Genomic DNA, 12,449 nt, shown 5'->3' on the forward strand with positions numbered 1-12,449 from the left:
GGCTAGAGATTCATCAGCATATACCGGAGGCATGAGCATGTGACAGGGTGCTGGCCAATGAAATACGAAGCAACAGGTTCTAGAAATGGTCCAAGTCTTTGTTTGTTTGTTTGTTTGTTTTTAACACACCACCCCTCCTCCTTGACTGTCTTCGTTCTCACAACCTGGTGTGTTAATAAAGGCTTATAAGACCTCACAAGCAAGATATAGACATCTTAGAACTCAGTGACAAACGCCATCTACAAAGGGTGTCGAGGAGAAAGACCCCGGTGGCATTGTTGACAACCTCAATAGCTAAGCTCTCCTCTCTCTCTCTCTTGGGTTGGTGCATACCTACTTTTTTGTTGCTCAAAATAAAGTTTTTTTAATTTTTAATTTTTTTTTTTACTTATTCACTTTATATCCTGCTTACTGCCCCTCCCGTCATCCCCTCCCACAAGTTTTTCCCTTCCCCTTCTCCTCTGAGCATGTGGGGGCCCCCTGAGTATCCCCCCCCACCTCCCTGGGCACCTCAAGTCTCTGAGGGCTAGGTCGCACACCTTTAATCTTCGCACTCAAAAGGCAGAGGCAGGTAGATCTTTGAGTTCTGAGTTCGAGGCCAGCCTTCAGAGTGGGTTCCAGGACAGCCAGAGCTACACACAGAAACCCTGCCTCGAGAAACAAAACAAAACACAAACCCCACTTGCCCAATCGGTATTTGGCTACAGGGAAACAGAGAGGCACCCGTACAACCCTCCACCCTCCTGACTGCCTGCACGTCCACCAAGTGCAGAACGCTAGAGCATCAGGTGTCAGTCTGTCAACTAAGCACACCTGGCGTCTCCCAAGCCCCATCCTGACAGCTAGTCCCAACCTCCTCTAGGATCTAGAAGCGTCCATCCAATCTGCTTTTGTAGTCCCAGCACGCCTTCTTCTAACGGAGAAATCAAGCTTAGTTCTCAAGAAGATGGCTAACGCTCTTACACTGAGGAGAAAGCAGAGGCACAAAGGCCAAGACTGAAGCTACCAGGCTGCCAAGCAACTGGGAGGGGCTGGATGGGGTGAGGATGATCCGGCTCCCCTCCCAGCCATTCCCCCACTGTCTCCAGAAACCGCTCAGCTTCCCAGTGAAAACAGGTTAACCTATGACAACCCTTAGCGGTACAGTGAGGGTGGGAAGGGGGTAGTAACTCAGTCCCCTACCCTCTTAACCTTTCCCTCCCCCTCTCTCTGCCCTCTGGCCTTAAACTCAGTACATAGCTCAGGTTGGTGTTTTGAAATCAGGATCCTCCCAGGACGCCACAAATACTGACATTTGCCATACACATGGCTTTTTTTCTCCCCCTGGATAGCTTGCTCTCTTACACCCAATGAAACCCAATGAAGAAAAAGTGTGGCCTTTTTAGAGAAAGTAAACTACCTTAAACATCTTTTGTCTTACTTTTCTCATATTAAATTGAGGGTTGTCATTTCTGCTATGACTTTGCATCCACTATTTTCCTCATCAAGATTCGGTAACAAAAAAAAGTAAGATATTAACTAGGGGAAAAAAATTGAAATCCTTGGGGGAAAATGAGATATTGTAACAAGGAAATTGTAACAATAGCACATAGAATAGCTGGCAAATGAATTTTAACTTTGGGATCCCTAGATGCTCCTTAGTGAAATATATTTCAATCTAAAAAGAAATAGGGACCCTGCCAACCATTATTAATGCTTACTTGCCTTTTAATTGATGCACACTCTTGGAAAATGCCATGTGCATCTGGGGAAATATAATGCACCCAGCATAACAATAAATCTTTTTTGAGATCCTGGGTATTTTACTCTTTCAGTCACCCCACCGTCTTTCTGGTTTACTGGCTCCCTTTTTCTTTGCTAAACACTGATGGTAATGCACACATTTTCTTTTTCCAGTAAATCACCCTTTTATAATTTGGCTTCCTCTCCGTCTCAGATTCCCATCAGAAGGGCTTTACCTCAGGCATATTGCAACCAATTTCCCCGTAATTAATGCCATATCTGCCTCTGAGTCTATTTCAACTCCCAAATGAAAATTGATGAGGCAGCCAACCGCAGATGAGGCTCACATATCACGGATGAGCATATCAGGCTGGGTTCCGGGCTTTGACGTTGCAGGGCTGGATCATAACTGGGGGAGGGGGGGAGTTTGCTGGTCTTTTCGGTGCACATTGCTCATAGTAAGTGTCTGTAAATTGCCATTAGCAGATGAAGAAAAAGATTTTATATGACCCCTATCAAATTCTGCCAGAAAGACTAATGTTTAAAGGGGCCTGTGTTACAGGAACTGAGGCTCCACAGCATGTGAAATAATGTGTCTAGACTTGATCAAATGAGCCACACAGTGCAACAAAAGTCACAGGCAAAGAGTAACTGCCCACTTAGGTCATTTCTCCCTACCCAAGTGGGATGCAAATGGTTCAGCCATATATAGTTGCATGCTGCTTAGGGAACAAGGGAATCAAATCCTCCACCCACAAGCCTCAACTTCAGACTTCGGGGTGGGGGTTGCAGGGAAGATAAACGTATAGGGTGACCATGTACCTAAAGGCAAGATCAAGAACAGACTCATTCTGTTTGCATATTCACTAGGTTCTATTTACCTGTTGTCTAGGCTCTATTTGATGGATGAGAACAAACTGAAGAAAAGAGAGAAAAGGAAAGAAGGAAGGAAGAAACCATTTTTTTTCCCTAGTTAGGCTGATGGTCTTAGGGCAGAGGGGGAGGGGACAGATAAGTAGATGACTGAATAGAAGGCACTGCAAGCTGTCATCAAAGAGTGAGGGTGAAGTATAGTCCAGCTGCATGCAGATGTTTATGCATGAGGCATTTGGCAAGTATTCAGTGTGTGTGTCTTTGTGTCTGTCTGTATATATGAATCCATGTATATATGCACGTATGTATATATGTATGTGCATGAAAGCGACCTTGAAAAGTCCACTGGAGCTTTTAGATGGAGCTAGTGAGCCACATTCAGAACGAGGGACTGAAGACGGGGTGGGGGGGTGTTTGAGGCAAGCAATAGCATGGTCGGCGCCTTGTTTACTATCTTTGGAAAGTTAATCATCTATCGCTGTGACAAAGGTGTGAGGGGCATGAACACAAAGGCTAGAGGAAAGCTTCCAGATGCTAATCCCCCAGATATTTGGTCCTCAGTGTGAATAAAGGCAGGTGTGAATCTGACTGTGAAAATGTGCATGTATGTGGACATGTATGAATCCATGTACATGCATGTACATTTATGGGAATTTCATCAGCAGTGTGTGCCTTTTGTCTGGGTATTCCTTTGTCACGTTTCTTAACACGTCTCAAAAACGAAATGTAGGCATAAGGTGTCACCTAAGAGACCACCTTTGAGCCTCTCTAGGAAAGGACTTAATATCCTAGTTGGAATTCCTTGGCTTTAACTTATCTCACTAATACCCGAAGCTACCCTCCAAGAAGTGGCAGGGTGTTGAGACACAGAATTCCAGAGCATGTGTCTGCTTTAGAACAGTGTGCCCTCAGTGGGAACATAAATCACACGGACTTACTGCATTCACACAAAGTCAGCATTGCTAAGCCTCCGCCACCCTGAAGCGTTTGCAGGCTGCCTGTGAGCAGTGAGTAGCGTGGTGTCAGGAGTGTGATAAGAGGGGTACAGGAGAAGCCTCACGTGACCTCTCATCAAGTACATGCCACAGAATCAATGCATATCCTAAAGAAGAGAGCCTTTGTCAAAAAGAAAGGATATGATGATGATGACAATGGTGATGATAATGATGATGGCGGTGGTGCTGATGATGGTGATGGTGGTAATGGTGGTGGTGCTGATGATGGTGATGGTGGTAATGATGAGGGTGGTGGTGATGGTTATTTTGATAATGTACATCTGGCAGATGTGTTAGTACTACTACTTTTATTATACTCTCTAATAAGCTGATTTGTTTTCATAACTTATTTTAGGGACTAAATCTATTAGTCTCAAAAGTGAAAATCCAATTTTATGATTATGGAAAAATCTTAAAATTGATTGATGATAATGATGATGATGACAGTTCTTTGCATTTGGTGATACCTTACCTAAGTTCCTCTGAATTAGAAATTCCTAAAGGTGTTTTAGGAGGAATGCTAGATATATTACATGCAGCTTTCAGCATTTTAGCCTCAAGGACATCGAACGGTTGGAAGGGATTCAAAGAAGGGTAATAAACTCTGATGGGGCTGGCTGAGCTGGCTAGCCACCCGAGAAGACAACACTGTCAGCTTCGCTGAGGAAGCACCTTCCTGGGGCTGCTCTGGCTCCCCTGCCATCCCACTCGTGCTGGAGCGCTGAGGGCATTATTCATGGCCTGCAGGCCCTGAGGCGGCTGTTGCATCTTCAAAGAAGCCTAGAGTGAGCTTGTTCAGAGGTCAGAGCCATGTGGAGTGAACCCTGCTGCTCCTGCCTTCTACTGTAGCCCTTGGAGGTGATCTAATTATATAAGAAGGGGAGGCTCGCTCACACGTAGGCAGGTTAATCTTTATCCTGTGTTATGATTTGTGTTTATTAGTAGAAAAATAACACCTCATTCAGTTACAAAGTTAGCATCCCTGAAGTCCATGATGGAAACAAGTCTAAGATAATCACTTAATCTTGCTTTCACAAAACAATGAAACTCTTGCTCATTGGTCTTTCAGGGTCTGGATCCATGAAAGGCATGAAAGGCTTCAGGGGATTACCTTAGTGCAGCTGCTGAGCCTGAAGACCAGACAGGTCAGTTTGAGGAAAGCTGGGGCCTAGAAAATGATATGTTGGAGCCTGGAAGGCAGCCCACCCTCACTGGCCTTTACATCTCATCCCAGAAGACCTGAGAAGGGGAAAGCAGTAGAAACCTTTTGCCAAGCTCACCCCAGTCATGGTCTTGAAGACAGTGACCCAGAGCATTGGAAGGCTACAAAATCCTGCAGTTTAGTTGCCTTTCTCTCTGTTTTTATATGGGAATTGCTCTTTGTGTACATCTTCATCTACTTGAATCCAGTTGTATGGGGAAGCCAAAGAACTTAAGAGTTCAGTGCAGTGATTTGAATGAGGAAATCCCCTCATGGACTTCAGCAACTGAACACTCAGTCCCCAGTTGGTAGTACTATTTGGGGAGGGTTAGATGGTGATGGTTGCTGGGAAAGTGTGTGGTGGGGCAGGCTCTGAGAGGGGATATTCTTACCCTGCCTTAGTTTGCTCTCTCTGCTTCCCTGAGGTTGAGAATATGATCTCTCTGCTTCCTGCTCTGGGCCTCATGCCTGCCTGCTGCCATGCTTCCTGCCATTATATACCATTCCTCTGAAACCGTAAGTTCAAATAAACCCTATCTTAAATAATTTGCCTTGGTCATGGCATTTATGCACAGCATCAAGAGGAGTAACTAATTTACTCAAGGATGTATACGTTTTACAGACTCAGGATGATCTTTGGGAATCTCAGACTCCAACGGTACTTGTTATTTTTCTATACCACCCAACTCAAAACCTAAGGCATGGTGTTTTCTAATGAGCACAGGGATAAAGAGTTGGGCTTACATTCAGTCCTCAGAAGCTCTGGGTTAGAACCCTCTCAGAACTCTACCCACAGTCTCCCTTATGGCTAAGAACCATAGCAGATACAACTAGAAAGACATCACACCGATCACATGGACATAATGAGATATCTGCTCGGTGCCTCCAAACCATTCAGAACACTGCCAAGCTGAAGATGGGAAGACATCGAGATATAAAGACAGAATGATAAGACACATGAGAAAGTTAGAAGAGCAGAAGCAATTATGGTGAATGCCTCGCTAAGGTAGACAGACATCAGTAAGCTCTCTCAGTTCCCATGAAGGTGTCAGGACACCAGGATGAGTCCGGATGGTGACAGACAGTGGAGTTAGGGGAGAGAGACATGGACAAGGAACTAGAAAGAGACCAAGCTGATAGGGCTGAATAGCCACAGAACCAGAGACAGAGCAAACAGGTGAGAGGACTACAACATAGCAAGGAAAGGATGCTATAAGTGGTGATTGACTTCTAACAGAAAGCTATTCTAGTACAAAAAAATAACAGACAGACTACGAATGACAGAAATATGTCACCCTGAAGAGCTACAGGGTAGCATGGATAAGAAGAAGACAACAGCAGACTTGAAGGCTGACAAAGTCCTGACTTCTTGTTCAAGGATGTCTGTTTTCATGTCCTTCTGTGGTAGATGGAAATGAATGCATTCCCCCAGGCTTAGATCATGAGACTATTGACCCCATTTATGTGAGCAGAGCCCTTGTGATTTAGTGCCCTCTTTCACTTTCCCACTCACTAAAATCATTTGGGGATGAGAGTTTCACCATATGCATTTTGGGGGAGCCAACTCTAACATCACCTTACAAATCTCAGTGGCTTCCAAGGATGACATCACTGGCTCCCGGCCAAGCTGTAACCAGTACTTAGAGTGATGAAGCTGAGCCATCCAAAATGTTTTCAGTTATGAATGTATTATATGGAAGACTGCAGAGACATGCAATAAATCCTGGGGTATTTTAATAAAATCTACTGGAAATTTAAGTTTTATCAGTGTAAGCATAAACATGCCACTATTTGCAAGTATAACCAGTTTCCAGTCATCCCAGGCGACCGAAGGACAGCCAGGAATCACTGGTCATATTTGCAAAGGCTTAGGTGTGCAGGTGGAGGCATTTCAGAGACTTGACTCTATTGCTGGAGAAAGCTATGCTGTAAGGACTGTGGGAGTAGGTAAGGGTGGTGTAAAGGGTGGGGAGCCACAGAGGCATCTGTACCATGACGAGATTTATTTGTATTAAATGTAATGTAATGTAATGTAGTTATGACAGGCTACCATAGGAAGCAGCATTGGGATGAGACCTGATAAGTTGAGATCTAGGGTAAGGGAGTGAGGGCTTCATCTCAGCCACAGAACGTAAGGGGAGGTAAGAAAATAAACAATTAGAGCTTGGTGGTGGTGGTACACGCCTTTAATCTCAGCACTCAGGAGACAGAAGCAGGTGGATCTCTGAGTTTGAGGCTAGCCCGGTCTACAGACCAAGTCTAAGACAGCCAGGGCTACACAGAGAAACTCTTGTCTCAAAAAACAAACCCCCAAGCCCAAACTAAACCAAGCCAACAACATAAAATTAATACCAAAATTTCCAAAATGGACAAGATAGCTAATCTTTCAAAAAGTCAGAACTAGTAGTGACTTTGAGGACCTCTCAGAGAAGAAGGGTAGAGTGACAGATTCGATTGCAGAGTGAGGTTACAAAGCTATGGGAGTAAAAGAAAAAGGTCAGGTTCATGACTCAAGTGCCACTGTCCATCACTGATGCAGGAGACAGAGGTGAAATAGCTTTGGGGAGGATGCAGATGAGTTCCAGTATGACTCTGCCACATCTGAGACGTATCTGGGCCCTCAAAGGGCATATCCAGCCAGGAACTAGACATAAAGACCTACGGTTGGGCAGAAAAGTCTGGGATAGCATTAACGAGTGGTAGATTGTCACACATAGGTGCTTCTGGGAGCTGTGTTCAGGTGAGCCTGCCCTCAAGAAGAAACAGGTCAAGGGTACGTTAAGTAACAATGAGAAGCAGTGGTGACATTTATGTTAGCCACTCTGCTAAGAGGCCTGCGGTGTTATGAAATGAACCTTTTAAAGAAGACTAAAAGACTTGTTTTACTGTCATCTTTCTTTTACAGATAAGAAAATAGACGTCTATGACGGTTAAGTAAGCTAGGACTTATATGTACTGAGTCCAGTGCCAAACCTAGACACAAAGCCAGGAAGTCTGGAAGCAAAAGAAACAGAATGGCCCTGGGGAGCACAGAGCAAGAATTAGATTTTAGTGTCATGATTCACACACTGTGGTCTTGGCTAGCACTCGGGGGTTGGCAGTGTTAGATTAGCTTGCTAACCACTGTGTTCTCCAAAGAGCACAGGAGTTTTGTGGAGAGTGAAGATAGATAGAAAAAAGGACTAACTTCCCAAAGTCTGAGCTCTGAAGAGAAGGGAAGAGAGGGACACGCCCTGAAGAAGGCATAGCACTCAGTCATAAGCCTCCTCCCACATGCCCCATTATAGGAGAAGGCAGAGGAGCTCCCTTTCCTAGGAGGGAAAGGCCCTTAAGACAGAAGGAAAGTTCCAGGTCTAAAAATAACGGTGATTTGCCACTTGAAATGATTTAACACATTTGAAAGTGCTTTTATATGCAATGTGTTGTGTGGTTGCTAGAACAATCCTGTGGAGTAAACAGGTGGCACCCACCATTTATAGATACCAAAATGAAGATTCAGGAGAAGATTAAAAATAGAGTAAGGAAAGTCAGTGCAGAGAGACCCAGAGAGTCCATCCTCACTCCAGCTGGAATGGAGACAAGGAATAATGGTTGTATTCTAGACTAGACAGGGAGGGAGTGTTTCCAAATAAGACGATTGCTGGTCAAAGGCATGGGCTGCGTTTGGGTGAGAAGTCGTGGGAGAGAGAAAAGGGAAGTCAGGTCTTTAGCTACTCATCAATGAACGTCTAACCTCTGACATGCATGCCATATGTGACTGCATACGATCAAGGAAAACTCTTCATAAAACCTAACAAAACATAGCTTCAACTAAAACATGATCAGTGTGTGTGTGTGTGTGTGTGTGTGTGTGTGTGTGTGTGTGGTGTATGTGTCTGTGATTACTTTTTTGTAAACTGACTGTGCGTTTTTGAGTGAGAACATTGCAGATGACAGCTTTGTACTAAAGTGTCAATGGCTGGGTGAGCTCGAGAGATTTGAAAACAATTGTAAAGTTCAGCTTTGCATCCATAATACACTGAGATATTTGGATATTCTTAGACATTGAGAGAAGTCTGAGTTGTTCACGGTTTTTGAGCTTTTTTTCCCTAGACACTTTGGCACCCACATTATGGTGGTACTTGAACATAGAGCTCAAGATGCCTTTCAGTGTACGGTCTGCGCCTTCTGCACTGAATCCACAGTGCTTTTGTTCCCAAGTGGGACTCTTGCTGGTCAGAACTGAAGTCAACGTTTCTTGTAGTTTTACTTGTGAGGATCCCAATCTCAGATCCACAGAGGATCACAGACAACGTTTGCACAAAAAGGAAAGCCAAGGGATGCCTGGCACCATGCTAGCTAGATGGAGAGAGGCTTCTACTTCTTTAGATTGATTTAATAACCACTGTGACTGGAAGCCGTGCAGAGCTTGGGAGGAGACTGCAGAAAAAAAGGCTCAAGGTGATCGAGCTAAAATGTTCACTGAAGTGACCCCAGTCTGAAACTACTCGTGTTAGCCGAGGATTAGATTCATCAGCATGCTCCTGACGTGCCCTTTGGAAAGTGTGTTAACCATTTTCTTTAAGAAGTGGCATTTCATCCAGGTTCTCTCATTTGCATACTTGTGATTTCATTTGCATATATTTGACTGTGCTGTGCTCTGGAAATAATTCACTTACTTCATCCCCTTCTTTAAATTCTGTGCACCCTCTCCAATAACCAAGGAATGCAGAGGGCCAAATATGGAGGAAAATATTCTTGTTAGGAAAGGGATAAAGTTCCAGACACTTGTACTCGCTCTGCCATGGGTTTCTTCCCTTCTCTGTCTGGTGAGGGATCCTCCCCTGCTCTCGACTACTCTGCATCACAGGAGACTAGGGGTTCCCCAGCTCCTGACTGGTTTTCTGATCTCCGGGCCCATACTATCCAATTCAATCTATTGTCTGCCTCCTAAGTATTTCCCCATGCACCTGGGGCTCAGGGCCTTTAAATGTAGCAATCAAATCAAAAGTCACTCACTCTGTTTATCAGAGTCTAGGTTTTGTTTATAATTAAAAAAATATTTTATGAGTATTCATGTTTGGTTTGCACGTACATCTGTGCACCACATCGTGCCTGGTACCTGTAGGCACCAGAAGAAAATGTTACACCTCTGTAATTACTCAGAGTTGTTTGCTGTCATATGGGTGTTGGGAATCCAGCCTAGATCCTCTGAAAGGTTGAGTGCTCTGAACCACTGAGCCATTTCTCTAGCCCCTTATTCCAGAGTCTCAATTCGTACCATCCTGTCATGAGGTTGCCAAAATTAAGACAGGGTTTCTCTGTGTAGCTTTGGCTGTCCTGGAACTCACTCTGTAGACCAGGCTGGCCTTGAACTCAGAAATCTGCCTGCCTCTGCCTCCCAAGTGCTGGGATTAAAGGTGTGCACCACCACTGCCTGGGTTGCCAAAATTAATAACTGTATTTGTAACCGGAAGTCCCTTATGCCAACACTGCTTTCATTTCCCAATCTCCTTTGAAATAGTTTGTCCTCATTTGTTCAGTTCCCTCTTGGAAATTAGGGAAATAATTTTAAAAGTGAGAGTAATGACAGCATTAGAGAGGGGTAATTACTTAATTATTTTTTCTTTTCTTTTCTTTTCTTTAATAGACAGGAAAGGCCAGAGATATAAAACAAATAAAGACTTTAAAGAAGAATGTGATTTTAGAGAAAGAGTTAAGAGAACAGTGTTGAAAATAAAGCTAAGAAGCTTCTGGGCCATTTACTAACTCAGTTGAAGTCTGCTTCTAGGGGTTGAACCCTAAATACTAAAGGAAAAGCAAGCGACAGAGAGGGCAGGAGTAAAACAGTTAGGTTACTGGGTTGTTGCTTAAACCATGTCCAAGATGCTATGGGACAAATGGAATGGTGGGTTGAAAGGAGTCCTACAGGATAGCCATGCTCTGTAATGTTAACAAAGTCACCCATGCTCCTTTGTTCCCACTAGCATCAGTGTGGTCAGACTTGGCCAAAGCACTCCATAGTCCAACCCAATGAGGAAGGGAAGAGGAAGCAAGAGCACAGAGGCTTCCAGTAAGAGAAGAAACTGAAAGATACACATCATCGTTCCCATCCATGTCCTTCATCAGATGGCTCACCTAGCTGCAAGAGAAGTTGGCCAGGGAGTATATTAAAGATAAAAGTATAAACCCAGGGGCAACTAATAGTCTCTGTGCTTAATCATTGCCCACATTTCAATAGATCTATATAAACCATACAGAGTTTACAGGCTGACCTACATTAAGGTATGTGAGGTAGGATGTGATGGTCTTTGAGGGGAACAATGAATGAGAAAAGAAAAAACTTAGAAGATTAAGTTTTGGTGTCATGGATATTGTGCTAGAGTACGACACTCTGAAGACCATGAATATGGGCTGTGGTTGTATATCCAGTCCAGGAGTCAAAAAATAAAAATCCTTCTCTATGTAGGATGGATAGTTAATACTTTATGTTGTGAAAGTTTTATATTTTCTGCCAAATTTAACTAAACAACCTGTAAGCTAATAGATATGATTAGAAAATGCTACTTCTCAAAACAGGCTAGAAGCCAGATTTAACCAATAGGCCATCCTATACTGGCATCTGCTTTAGCCTTTAATGTAAAAAAAATGCAGTCCTCTACAGCTGATACCTGGCCCATCAAATAAAATCCTTTTATCTACCACTTGTTAGCAATTTATTTAACTGAATTAATTCTATTCCAGGACATGGGACACATAAGGGAAGTTGGTATCTATGTGGATCTGTAAGGGAGTAATTTCAAGACACCACTGTGATTTCTCCAATGGACACAATGGAGAAAATGCCTAACTTTTCTTGGATATCAAGAAACACGTGAGCCAAGACCTGTGCTGGGTTATATATATATATATATATATATATATATATATATATATATATATATATTTACTTCTTTTATTTTTGAGATTATGAAATAGTTAACATCATTTGCTCCTCTTTCATCTCTCTAAACCCATCCATATATCCTTTCAAATTCATCCCTCTGCTTTTATTAATGTTGTTATGTACACACACATGTATGAACATACACACTAGAACTATGCATATATATGCATATACTCCCAAATACAACCTGTTAAGTCTGTATAACGTTACTCATATGTATGCTTTCAGAGTCTACAGGTTGGTATTAGATGAACAGTTGGCATGCTCTTCCCTGAGGAACGCTACTTGTCCCACTCCTGTCTTTCCTGTTGCCTTTAGTTCTCCATGGGGTTGAGATGATTTTAAGGGTGATTCTGTGGGTGAGGATGCAGCTGAAAGTGTTAAAATGTCACCTTGGGGTTTTGTGAGGTCCAGATGAGGATTGAATTTTTTTTTTCTAGAAGCCACTAATTTTAACAAAACTGCTACATCTGGAACTCTAAGCACTCACAACTGGCCATATCAACAGTAACCCACAGCCTTTGTGTACATAATCTGCAATGAGTTGATGCTGACATCACTCATACATCCATGGAAGAAACTAACACTGTGTGGTTAAATCTCCACGGAGGCCATATTCTGTCAATGTCCTTGCTTCTTCGAGGGTGTAGTTTTGCTCCTTATGCTGATGTTTTCCATCTATTATCCTTTGTAGGACTGGATTTATGGAAAGATATTGTGTAAATTTTGTTTT

General features: G+C 43.2%; 1 long non-coding RNA gene across 1 annotated transcript in view; it reads left to right on the plus strand.

The window, feature by feature from the left end:
- The window catches only part of LOC116085027, a 69,644-nt gene that overhangs the window by 47,627 nt on the left and 9,568 nt on the right, over positions 1 to 12,449 (plus strand). The window contains exons 4-5 of the long non-coding RNA XR_004116367.1: positions 4,660 to 4,735; positions 5,217 to 5,307. This is a non-coding gene — a long non-coding RNA (uncharacterized LOC116085027). The remainder of the gene's footprint in view (positions 1 to 4,659; positions 4,736 to 5,216; positions 5,308 to 12,449) is intronic.

Source organism: Mastomys coucha, unplaced genomic scaffold (assembly GCF_008632895.1).
Source record: "Mastomys coucha isolate ucsf_1 unplaced genomic scaffold, UCSF_Mcou_1 pScaffold9, whole genome shotgun sequence".
NCBI classification, from domain to species: domain Eukaryota; kingdom Metazoa; phylum Chordata; class Mammalia; order Rodentia; family Muridae; genus Mastomys; species Mastomys coucha.